We start from the raw sequence: 12,434 nt of genomic DNA on the forward strand, positions 1-12,434 counted from the left end.
AGGAGTTTTACTGTGTTAGTAAGAGTCTCTTCATTTGAATATAGGAGAAACTTGATCCTTATTAGGCCAAATGGAGTATATGTGGTCCAGTGATATCCAGAAACACTTTTTAAGAGCAGATGGATAGATTTTTAAAGGTTAGTTTAGCTGGTAGTTTGCTTGCTCATGTACTCCCTTTAAGGTTAGTGGGTGGGCCTGGCTCAATATGTGGAAGTAGAATTAGGTTGGAACTTTAACCTGATTTGACCAGGATCCCTATCTGACCCCAGCATGAGCTTCTTTGAAAACTGGCCGGCCTGGACCACTGTGTCCTCTGCTTGTCAAGTGGCTGCCTAGAATAGGAATGGTAAGTTTACCTGTATATTAGAAACCCTGAAAACTATAGCAGCGGTTCTCAACCTGTGGGCCGCAACCATTGGAAAACACATATAGCATATTAGATATTTACATTACGATTCATATCAGTAGCAAAATTACAGTTATGAAGTAGCAACGAAAATAATGTTATGGTTGGGGGTCACCACAACATGAGGAACTGTATTAAAGGGTCGTGGCATTAGGAAGGTTGAGAACCACTGCTCTACTGGCTAGATAGGGAAACATGAGAGTTGGATTCTAGCCCTATACTTTCCCCAACCAGTATTTTGATCTTGGGAGATTCACCTAATTCCTTTGAGTACCAGTTTCATCATCTGTAAAATTAAATGATTACTAGACCTTTTCTAAGAGTCCTTCTAGTTCTAATATGTTCATTCAAGTCTGGGACTGTGCTGGCACCTTCCCCTTGTTTAATGATGTGAATTGGCAAATTAATATTAGCATAATGGAAATGTCTGTGAGGTTTAGAGTAGGATCTTGACAGAATTCATTGAACAAAAGTGTTAGAGATAGAAATCAAAAGCTTATTTTGAAATATTGGACCTTGTGCTAAAGTGGTAATGTTAATGAGTAAAAGAGTAGTTTCTACGTGATTTCTAGCATCTTGGATGAGGCAGGTTCAGTACTGTTTGAGCTGTTTGGATGTTTAATGCATGTGCTTGACTAGGGTTTTAATGGTTATATGATTTTCTTTAGAATTATCAAATAAGAGTTTCTTTAATTCTGTACATATCTTTAGAATCAGGCTGATGGAGACAGGACCCTTGTGGCTAAAAGGAAGATGGCCCATCCTTAATTAAGGTGGGAGACTTGTAGAGGGAGTTCTAAGAAAACAGTAAGAAGGCGACAGATAATTTCTGAGTATCTTCATGTGCTAGTACCATTCAAGGTGTTGGGGTTAGATCAGGAACAAGCAAGTTTTTATTCTCAAGGAACTAACTTCCTAGTAAGAGGACACAGACTTGAAACATGTTTTAATAAAGCAACAGTAACTATTAATGTTATGAAAAAGATAAAATCACCATTGTAGAGAACAGTGGGCAGTGATGGATGGCATGTGCTGGTTAACTAGAGAGATAAAAAGGTGGGAATAATAAGAAGTAAGAAGGTGTTGCCTCTGGAGCTCATAGATGTCAGAGCTAAGGATGAGAGGGAGGCCAAACTGATGACACTTACCTCAACCCTGTTTCAACCAGAACAGTACTGGTTTTATTTTGTTTTTATATTTTAAATATTGAGATTATATTGGGGAGGGGTTGCTTTAAAAGTCTGGAAACCAACTGAATTGGAATAAACCAGTTATGTTCATTCTTGACCCCTACAGTCTTAACTCTTGAATGTTTTCACAGCTGTGATAGGCAAAATAACGATCCCCCAAAGACATCAGGTCCTAATCCCTGGAAGGAAAGGGGGGCGGGTGTCTTTGTGGATATGATTACATTAAGGATTTTATTATGGAGTGCTTATCTTGATTTATTTGGTTGGGTTCTAATGCATCGATAAGAATGGAATAGCGGGAGATTTGAGAGACAGAAGAGGAGAAAGCAGTGTAACCACCGGCAGAGATTGGAGTACACAGCTACGAGCCAAAGAATGCCAGCAGCCACCAGAAGCTAGAATAGGTGAGGGTCTGAAACTTCCCAAGAGCTTCTGGAGGTACCCTGCTGACACTTTTATTTTAGACCATTGATACTTATTTCAGCTTTCTGGTCCCCAGAACTGGGAGAGAATAAATATAGTAGTTAAACTGTGTGTTCTTGCTATCAGTATCCCTTTTAGTTAGTATTATCTTTTCCATATAGTCTAATGCTAACTCAGTGCCTTGAATATTCTGTTTCAGTTACCTATTGCTGCATAACCAACACCCCAAAATTTAGTGGCTTAAAATAATAACAATTCTGTATTTCTCACAATTCTGTGGATTGGCTGGGTTCAGCTGGGTGGTTCTTCACCATATGGTATCATCTGTGGTCATGCATGTCACTACATTTATTTATCAGAGACCTCAGCTGGGGTTGGAATGACCAAGATGGTCTCCACTCACGTCCAGATCATCTATTGGGGGCATAACTAACTGGGGTCTTTCTCTAGCAGAGTAGTCATATCTTCAAGACAGTGAATACAGAGGCTGCCATTTCTCTTGAAGCCTAAGGCACAGCATCACGTCTGTGGGCTTTTGTTGATTAAAGAAGTCACCAAGCTAGTTCAGGGTGAAAGAGGGAGGAAGTAGAGCCCACCTCTTGAAGGAAGGGAGGCATGTACACTTGGGGAGGGCAGTGGGAATTGTGGCCATCTTTGGAAACATTCTACCACAAACTGCTTAGAAAATGATTATTGATTAACTATTGGAGGTAGACTGATTCTGATATTTTATAGATGATGGAATTTTCTAAGAAGAAAAAATTCTGGTGTAAAAATATCCATATAAACTGCCTGAATGGGACCTTGCACGCATGAGGAATTTAAGAGATATATGTTTACTGACCAACTGGCTGTGTGATGAGTGGAAATGTATTTCCAGGCCCACCCTGGGTCCGTGGTTTCACACGCGGGATGGCAGTGCACTTCCAGAACTGAAACCTTCCACCTTCTCTGGGTATAGTATAGTGATGGCTAGTTTTGTTTTTGTTTTTTATTTGAAGGGAGGGATTAGAAAAGCATTCAACAGATCAGGAATTTCATGGCTATCTACAGAGGATAAGAAGGGAGATGAGACTGCACGAGACCTGGTCAGAGTCATGCACTTAGACCAGAGGCCCTGAAGAAGATGCCTTTACTAGTACTTTAACTTCCTACAGGGTTTGCCTGAAATTTAATTACAGGACTTCCTGGTGGAATGATTACAATGATTACAGGTGCTTGTTGAGTGTGAGATTTTGACTCTGGGACCACTGACATCTATTTTGTCCAATCACTTCCTTTTTTATAACTGCTACTACTCTAGGGAGAAATGCTGGTGTCAGAGATGGGGGAGAGGATTCTAGAACAGAGGCAGAGATGGGTCTCCCGGTGGAATTCCAAAACCGGATTTCTTTGTTATTAGTTGTTTCTAGTTTATTAATGCATTTGATCACACTTTGTAGTGTGTGTATGTGTGAGTACTGTTTTTCTTAAGATGAAGCTTGCTGTTTTTATCAGTAATCACTGTGGCAAGGATATATAGGCCCTTAGCTGATTTCTCTCTGGGTGGTTTTATAAGCCACAATCTGGGGAGTAGCTAGGTTTTCATACTTTATTGGGTTCCCATTTGAAATACAATCTGAAAACCTCCAGGCTTTTGTCTTCAGCATTTGTTTTCATCTAATGACCAGATTTATGGTGATTGCTCCATGGCCTGTGAATAAATCCTGTTTAAAAAACACACACAAAAAAAACCAGGCACAAGCTATGCAGCTCCTCACTGTCTACTCTGTAGCTCCTTACTCCTGCCTGTTTGTGCTTGCCTTTCCTAGCTTTCTCTTTTTATACCTTTGTGCATTATTCTGTTGATCCCCATTCCTGGGATGATTGGGAATGATAGGGAATGTGTATGCAGGAAATGGGGCTAGAGATACCTTATTTTTATTTTTAACATATTTCACCAAATGCTTCTTCTCATTGCATGATAGTTTTCATCCGGATGCTTTTGTTAATCTCAGAAACATGTGCTTCTGGCATTTCAACCTTTTATATGTGGCAGATCTTAGGACAGGGTCTCTAAGAGAAATAGAAGCTTGATTCAAGTGAAGGTTTTCCTATGCTAATCTAGATTCAAATGTGTTAGGTGGCAGGCTGGATTCAAAGACTACCAAAATGGTGAAAGCTCTAAAACTAGACTCTTGGCGTTGCCAAGGTTAGACATGAAGTGTGCAGACAAAGGTAGGCTCTGGTCGTGGCTGGAGTCGGGACTGCCATCCACACATGGCTTAGCCAAGATGGAGATGAGTCGTTCTGGGTTGGTGCCCAGGCGTATAATCAGCCATAGGAGAAGCACAGAGCGTGTCACACTGGCTATGTTAAAATGGGTTCAGATTGATATGGAATAGTATTCTTGATATATTGCTAAGTGTAAAAAACAAATTATAGAATAATATATAACGGGGAGAAAAGTATAGATGGACAGACATCAACAGACTGGCAGCTATTTTGGGGTGGTCAGTTTGTGGTGATTTTTAGATTTTTTTTTTGCAATGTTCTTTATTATCAAAATTTTCCTCAACAAATAAGTAGTGCTAATTAAAAAAAACAACTTTTAAAGTAAAACAAAATGGTGCCAAGCAGGCATTTTCATTCATTCAGGAAGCCTCTGTGGCCTGCCTACTTTGTTCTCTGCCCTGGCTGGGCTCAGGGGGTGCCCATCACTGACCACACCAGGCAGAAGAGTGCTTTGGTGGAGCCCACGGCCACTCTGTGCTGCTGATACCTTATTCTTGATGCTAGAAAAGTAGATTTTTTTCAAGGAGCTCGTTTCCTCAAGGGCCTCTCATCAATTGTATAATCTTACCTGATGGGTCAGGGACTAACTCAGCTTTTGTCTAGCCTGACAGTCCCAAGTTAAAGCTGCTTTGTTCTCACCCTCTATCCTGGCTTGTTTGTTTCCACCTATGTCTGTCTGTCTTATCCCATTCACAATTTTTGGTGGTCTCCTTTTGTCTTCCTAGGAGCTTGAACTTACAAGAGGTTCAGTTTTTCCTTTTGGCTATCACTTCTCTTGTTTTCATAAAGTTGCTGGGCCAGTTTTTAGCCTCATAGATAAACAGATTTGAAATGGCTGTCACTGGAGAATTTACCCCCAGGGCTTGCTATATCTGTGCAGGTAGCATATCAGCCTATTTGCTTATTTGGGTGAGCTAGAATTGAACTGTTTGCAAACTAGTGAGATAAGCTTTATGTTTGTGTTTAAAAAATTTTCAAGTCCTGGCAGGATATTGAATTTATTAAGTCAAATGTGATTCTGAATGTCCTCAGATACAGCTAGGGAGGCACTTTAAGAAATTATGAATTTGTCACCATTTTAAGTCATAATTCCTTTTCTCCTTGACTACGTCAAGGACTCTGTCCTTTCGTTTTGTTTTATTCAGTATTTATGAGGCACCAGGTGTGAACTGAGCATCATACTTAGCACCTGAGATAATGTGGAAAAATAAGGTAGATATAGTCTCTGCCCTTGCAGGATGTATAATCTGGTGGGAGAAATAAGAAATTAAATGAGGAATTCCATGTATGACATGCATCAAGTGCTATGATGGGGTGATTATAGGTTATAGTGTAAGACCAATGGCAGGCACGCAACCCATATTTGGGACATTAGGAAAGTATCCCTGAGGAAGTTATCCAAAGCCCAAAATTGAAGAATTATTTGGAGTTAGTCTGGGATAATAAACGGAAGAAGCTTTTCATAGCAGAAAGTACAAAGAGCATTTGCCAAGATCTGGGGACTAGAAAAGTATTGAATATTGATAGAATTCCAGCCCCCGAATTTACCAGTATATGTCTAGGACTGGACAAGTGAGTCAAATTAAGCAGAACTTCGTAAATCAGGCTAAGGAGGTTAGGCTTTATTCAAAAAGCAGTAGGGAGCCATTAATCTCATAATATCACATGATAAGATTTGTATTTCAGAAAAAGAATTTTTGTCACAATAGAAAGTTAGAGGAGGCAAGATGTGAACAAAGAGATCAGGTGAGAAGCTGACACAGTATCTAGGCAAGAGATAATAGCAGTTAGACTTGGGGTGGCATCAGTGGGGAATGAGCGACATGGATTAAATAGATACTCCAGAGGTAGAAACAGCAAGAGTGGCCTGTTGACTGTATACCTGGGGAGTTTCAGGCTTGGAAAATTGGGTGGGTACCAATCATTAAAAGAAGAAAAAAGGCATAAGGCATAGTTTTGAAGTTAACTATATTAGATCTCCCCCTTCCCGCCCCAAGTCAATGGACATTTACGTAGTATTGTGCTGTGTATCAGGAGAGATGTAAGGAAGTACAGATATGGTCCCTTACCTACAGATATTTATGCTCTAGTTGAGGTTAACAGGTACACATTTAGTGAATGTCCATTGGATCACTATGTTTCTACTCCCTAGTCTAGTCTGTCTGCTCTTGTCACATCTCTTTTCTGTTCAGAAACTTTCAATGCCTGTAAGACACAGATAAATCTGCTTAGTCTGGCATTCAAATTTCTAAAAAATTACATGCCATCCTACCTGTTCTACTCTTGTTATGAGGTCCTCTTTTTACCCAGCCAATTTATCTACCCACTTGTTCTTGTACCTGCCCACTCTCTCTATGCTGCCTTCTCCTTTTTAATCTACTCTTACCAATTTTTCCAGACTCATCTTGGTTTCCATGTTTCCCACAGAACTTTCCCTAATCTCTTCAGCCCCAAGTGATTTTTTCTAACTCTGTACTTTTAATATAAGCATTAGAGGCCCTGTGCATGAATTTGTGCATGGGTGGGGTCTGGCCAGCAGGCCCTGATTGGGGCGAGGGGCGGGGGGCCTCCCGGGGGCCGGGTTGCCGGGGAGAGGGGCCATGGGTGGTTGGTGGTCGGCCTTTCCCCTGGTCAAACTCACGGTTGAAATCCCAGTCGAACTCCCAGTCAAGGGGGAAATTTGCATATTAGCCTTTTATTATATGACTAGAGGCCCAGTGCACAAAAATTTGTGCACTCGGAGGAAGGAGGGTTCCCTCAGCCCGGCCTGTGCCCTCTCGCAGTCTGGGACCCCTCAGGAGATAACGCCCTGCTGGCATAGGCCTGCGCCCGGGTGGCAGAGGGCAGGCCCAATCCCTAGGTGCAGCCCCTGGTCGGGCTCAGAGCAGGGCCGATTGGGGAGTTGGGGCACCTTCCCCTGTCATGCACAGAGCAGGGCAGATTGGAAGGTTGCGATGCCACCCTCAGTCATGCTCAGGGTAGGGCTCATTGGGGGTGTGGGGCACCGCCCCCTGACACACTCAAGGCAGGGTCGATGGGGAGGTTGCGGCGCCACCCCATGTCACGCACAGAGCAGAGCCCATCAGGGGGGTTGGGGCTCCGTACCCTGTCACGCACAGAGCAGGGTCAATCGGGGTTCGGGAGCTCCCCCCTGTCATGCACAGAGCAGGGCCGATCAGGGGGTTGGGGTGCCGCCACTCTCACACTCAGGGCAGGGCCAATGGGAGGTTATGGCTCTACCCCGTCACACACAGAGCAGGGCCCGTGGGGGGGTGGGGCGCCGCACCCTGTCACACACAGAGCCGTAGGGTGATCAGGGGGTGGGGGAGCTCCCCCCTATCAGGCACAGAGCAGGGCTGCTAGGGAGGTTGTGGCCCCGCCCCCTGTCACACACAGAGCCGCAGGGCGATTAGGGGGTTTGGGCGCTGCCCCCTGTCACGCTGATCCCGGTGCCAGGAGGCCTCGCGGCTCCACTGATCCCAGTGCTGGGAGGCATATTTCCCTTTTACTGTATAGGATAGAGGCCTGGTGCATGGGTGGGGCTGGCTGGTTTGCCCTGAAGGGGGTCCTGGATCAGGGTGGAGGTCCCCACTGGAGTGTCTGGCCAGCCTGGGTGAGGGGATGATGGCTCTTTGCAGCTGGTCACACACCCTTCAGGGTGGGGGTCCCCACTGGGGTGCCTGGTCAGTCTGGGTGAGGGGCTGAGGGCTGTTTTCACGCTGGGACTAAAGCTCCCAACTGCTCCTTTTTTTCTTTTTTCTTTTTTTTACTCTGGGCCAGCTTTAGCCTGGCTCCAGCTCTGAGGCCTCTGCTGCTGAAAGCAGGTATCTGGTTTGTTTAGGTTCTATAATCGAAACTCTGTATCAACTCCAGCTCTGAGATCCCAGCTCGCTGAAAGCTGGTTTCTGGGGTTTTGTTTAGCTTCTATATTTGTTACAATGTTTCTTAAACTGCAGGCTCAGAGGCCGGCGAGGCAGGCGGGGAATGTTGGAGTCCTCAGTCACTGAAGCAAGCAAGCCTCATGTTAGTTTCAAGCTGCCTGGCTCCCGGCCGCCATCTTGGCTGGCAGTTAATTTGCATATCTTGCTGATTAGCCAATGGGAAGGGTAGCGGTCGTATGCCAATTACCATGTTTCTCTTTTATTAGATAGGATTATTCATTTGACCCTTACACTAGTTTGCCTTGCATTATTGGTTATATTGAACTAGAGGCCCAGTGCACGAATTCGTGCACCTGCAGGATTGGGCTGAAACCAGCTCTCTGATATCCCCTGAGGGGTCCCAGATTGTGAGAGGGCGCAGTCCAAGCTGAGGGACCCTACTGGTGCATGATTGGGACTGGGGAGGGACATGGGAGGTTGGCCAGCCAGGAGGGACTGCGGGAGGACTCCAGGGCGTGTCTGGCCCATCTCGCTCAGTCCCAATAGGCTGGATTCCAGCAGCAAGCTAAGCTACTGGTTGGAGTGTCTGCCCCCTGGTGGTCAGTGCACATCATACCGAGTGGTTGAGTGGCCTTAGCATATCATTAGCATATTATGTTTTGATTGGTTGAATGGCCAAGTGGTCGACTGGATACTTAACATATTAGGTTTTATTATATAGGATGTATATGCCTTGTCTTCCTAACTAGATTTTAAGCTCTAAGAGCAGTGACTATGTCATATTGTTAGTATCTCCCATAGAACCCAGCACAGTACCCAACATAAAGTATGTAGGTACTTTTTAAATATATTTGCTACTTTCTTGAGAGAAATATGCTTACACTACAGTTTTTATTAAGTAGCAAGTGAGAGGTAAAACTTCACATGTCCCAGGACTTAGAGGATGGAGATTCAAATATGGACTAAAATGATTTCATGACCTTGGCCTTTTAAAATAAGGCCTAGATTATAGACCTATAAGGGCAGCCCCAAACCTATGAACTGCCTCCATATAGAGAGACTACTAAAAGTGGTAATTTTTCACTCAGTTTAACTATAAAATGTAGACATTGTTAGTTGAGGGCTGGTATTAATATATTAGCAGTCTAAGGTCTGGATTTAAGGTGCTGTAGAACTTTGGTGTAGTTGAGAATCAGGTATGAGTGAAGTTTGAGTTCCATTTAGATAATTCTGACATCCTCCTATAGGCCTTGCCTCTTGAGACTGTTTCATAATACACAAGAATTGTTAATATTGCATATTTCTAAGAGCTGAAGTAGAAATTGAGTCAACATTTTCTTAACAGTATTGTGGCGCTAAGAATGCTAGACTAGAAAGGCACCTCCTGTGTGTTCAGTGTACCTGAATAAGGTCAAATTCTCCAAATATTTTTGGTTTTACTTAAACCTTGACAATGCACATTGAGTATTTCATGGTCCTCCCGCATTAAGTATGGACAAAATAACTTGAAAAAAATGTTTTTAAAGATGTAGTCAAAACCAATCAAGCTAGGAAGTACAAAACAATTAGTTAAAATGTTCAGCCTGGCCGGTGTGACTCAGTTGGTTGAATATCGTGTCATGCACCTACTAATTGATGCTTTTGGATTTTGTTCAATAAATTCTATTCTCTATTGTCTTTTAAGGAATTCAGAAATTTAAATTTTTACTTCTAAGTCTTGAATTCATTAGAATTTAATTTTGTATATTGTTGCAGGTTGGGATCCAATTTTACTTTTGTGTGGCTAATTAGTTATAGCATGTATGATTTTCATAGTCCTAGCATCTGCATGCCAGGTCTTTCATAAATCAGTTTTCATATATGTGTGTATGTAGGTGTGTTGCTGTGCTCTCTATTTTATTTCATTGGCCTATTTGTCACCATGGTGTTCTAATTACTACTAAAGTTTTATTCTAGCTACTTGATTTATGAGACCTGCAACTTTGTTGTTCTTTAAGGTTATCTTTGCCACTCTTGCTTGGCCCTTTGTGCATCTTTATATATTTTAGAATCTGGTTTCACACACACACACACACACACACACACACACACACACACAGACACAGACACACTATTACAATTTTTATTGGAATTGCATTGAATTTGGGGAGAAATTCAACTTTATAATATAATCTCTCCTACTTAAGACTGATGTTTTTTTTTATGGCATCTCTATATTAAAAATATGATACACTAATGTAGAAAAAAAGAACCTTGAACTCTACCTCACACCATATTTTAGATGGATTATAGACCTCAACATAAAGCTATTAAACTTATATATGAAAACAATATCTTTGTGATATTCAGAAGGCAAAGATTTCTTTGGCTATGGAAAGCATGAATCATAAAATAAATAAATTGATCCAATTTGGACTTCATTGATATTTTAAAACTTTCTGTTCATCAAAATATATTAAGGAAATAAATTGGCAAACCACAGACTAGGGAAAAGTCCATGCAGTGCATAAATAGCAAAGAAACAAGCAACATAATTTAAAAGTGGGCAGAAATCTTGAATAAATACTTCACAAAAGGCAATACCAGTGACCAAAGCACATGAAATATGTTTAACATCATTAATCATCAAAGAAATGCAAATCAAAATCACAGAGTGATACCACTCCATATCCACTAGGATGCCTAAAATGGAAAAAAGAAAGACAGTAGCAAATGTTAGAAAAATATGCAGAGACACTAAAACTCTCTTTGTTGTTGTGAGTATGAAATGCTATCGTTATTATTTTGGAAAACTGACAGTTTCCTAAAATATTAAGCAGACTGCAGTTTTATTCTCAGGAGTTTATCTAAGAAAAATGAAAATTTATGTCCACAAAAACACCTATAGAGGAAAGTTCATAGCAGCTTTATTCATAATAGTCAGGAAGTGGAAACAATCCATGTCTGTCAGGATGATAGGTAAACAAATTTGTATATTCATATAATGGAATACTACTCAGCAAACACAGAATCAGGCTATTAGTACATCGAATAACATGGATGAATCTCATAAACTTTATGTCGAGTGAAAAAAGCCAGACACAAAAAGTTATGTAATGTATTATTACATTTATATGAAATTCTAGAATAGACAAAACCAAATTATGATGATAGAAATCAAATCATGATTGCTTTGAGGATTGGGAGTTGACTGGGAAGGCGCACAGGGGAACTTTCTGAGATAATAGAAATTTTCTGAGTGTTCATTGAGGTCTGAATTACATGAGTGTATGCATTTGTGAAAACGGATTGAATGGTACACTTAAGATTTGAACATTTCACTATGTGTAACATACACTGCAATTTTAAAAAAATATGATGTTTTGTGTCTCCATTAGTAGGAGCATACATCTAGAGTTGATAAGAGGGGGCAAGTTAGGGAATATTTATACCACCCCTTCAGAGTAGTTTTTTAATAGTTATGGAGATGCAGTATTTAACTAAATGCTGTATTTAGTTTGAGCTATTTTCAGGATCTTGTCAGAATTTAAGAGTAGTGTTACTAAAGATGAAAAAGGTAGTCCTCACAAGTGTTTGCTGGGATTGGACCCTCAGAACTTCACACACCAAGTTCATACTTCTGATAACCATACTCCAGACAAGGGGTCTCAACTGGAGACTTTTCCCCCTCAAGGTGCATCTGGCAATGGCCAGAGACATTTTCTACTATCTTTGCTGGGGGACAGTGTTATTATTATTGGCATCTAAGGGATAGATGTTTTGTTGAAGGCTGCTCAACATTCTGTAGTGCCTAGGACAGCCCCCTACAACAAAGAATTATCTGGTCATTGAGAAACCTTGTTCTAGACCTTCCCTTTATTAGTGAAACTGAATCAATCTCAGTCAACCAGGTGTTGACTGCATACATAACCCAAATTAATTGTTGGAAACTTGGAATTTTTACAAATGATGTACTTATCCCTGACAGAATTTAATATCAAATACTTGTAAATACGCATATTCTTAAATTTTGAGATCAATTTCCACATATTAAGAGCATTTCCCAAATCAAAGTTAAATGTATTGTTTCTACTGATTATTAGATTCTTCATATGTAGGTTTTGTTTTTAACATTATTTCATTAAATATCTAAGGATAGAATGTGATTACCAGAGGGAAGGAGGTTGGGGTTAGTACAGGAGGGTAAGGGGGAATAAATGGCGGCAAAAGCTTAGACTATGGGTGGTGCACCTACAATACAGTATAGAGATGATGCATTAT

At 41.3% G+C, this 12,434-nt stretch overlaps 1 protein-coding gene across 1 annotated transcript in view; it reads left to right on the top strand.

The window, feature by feature from the left end:
- THADA (thyroid adenoma associated) overlaps positions 1-12,434 on the top strand; it is a 306,833-nt gene that overhangs the window by 119,657 nt on the left and 174,742 nt on the right. The gene's annotated exons all lie outside the window — the stretch shown is intronic.

The sequence above is a fragment of the Myotis davidii genome, unplaced genomic scaffold, assembly GCF_000327345.1.
Source record: "Myotis davidii unplaced genomic scaffold, ASM32734v1 scaffold6, whole genome shotgun sequence".
Classification (NCBI taxonomy): Eukaryota; Metazoa; Chordata; class Mammalia; order Chiroptera; family Vespertilionidae; genus Myotis; species Myotis davidii.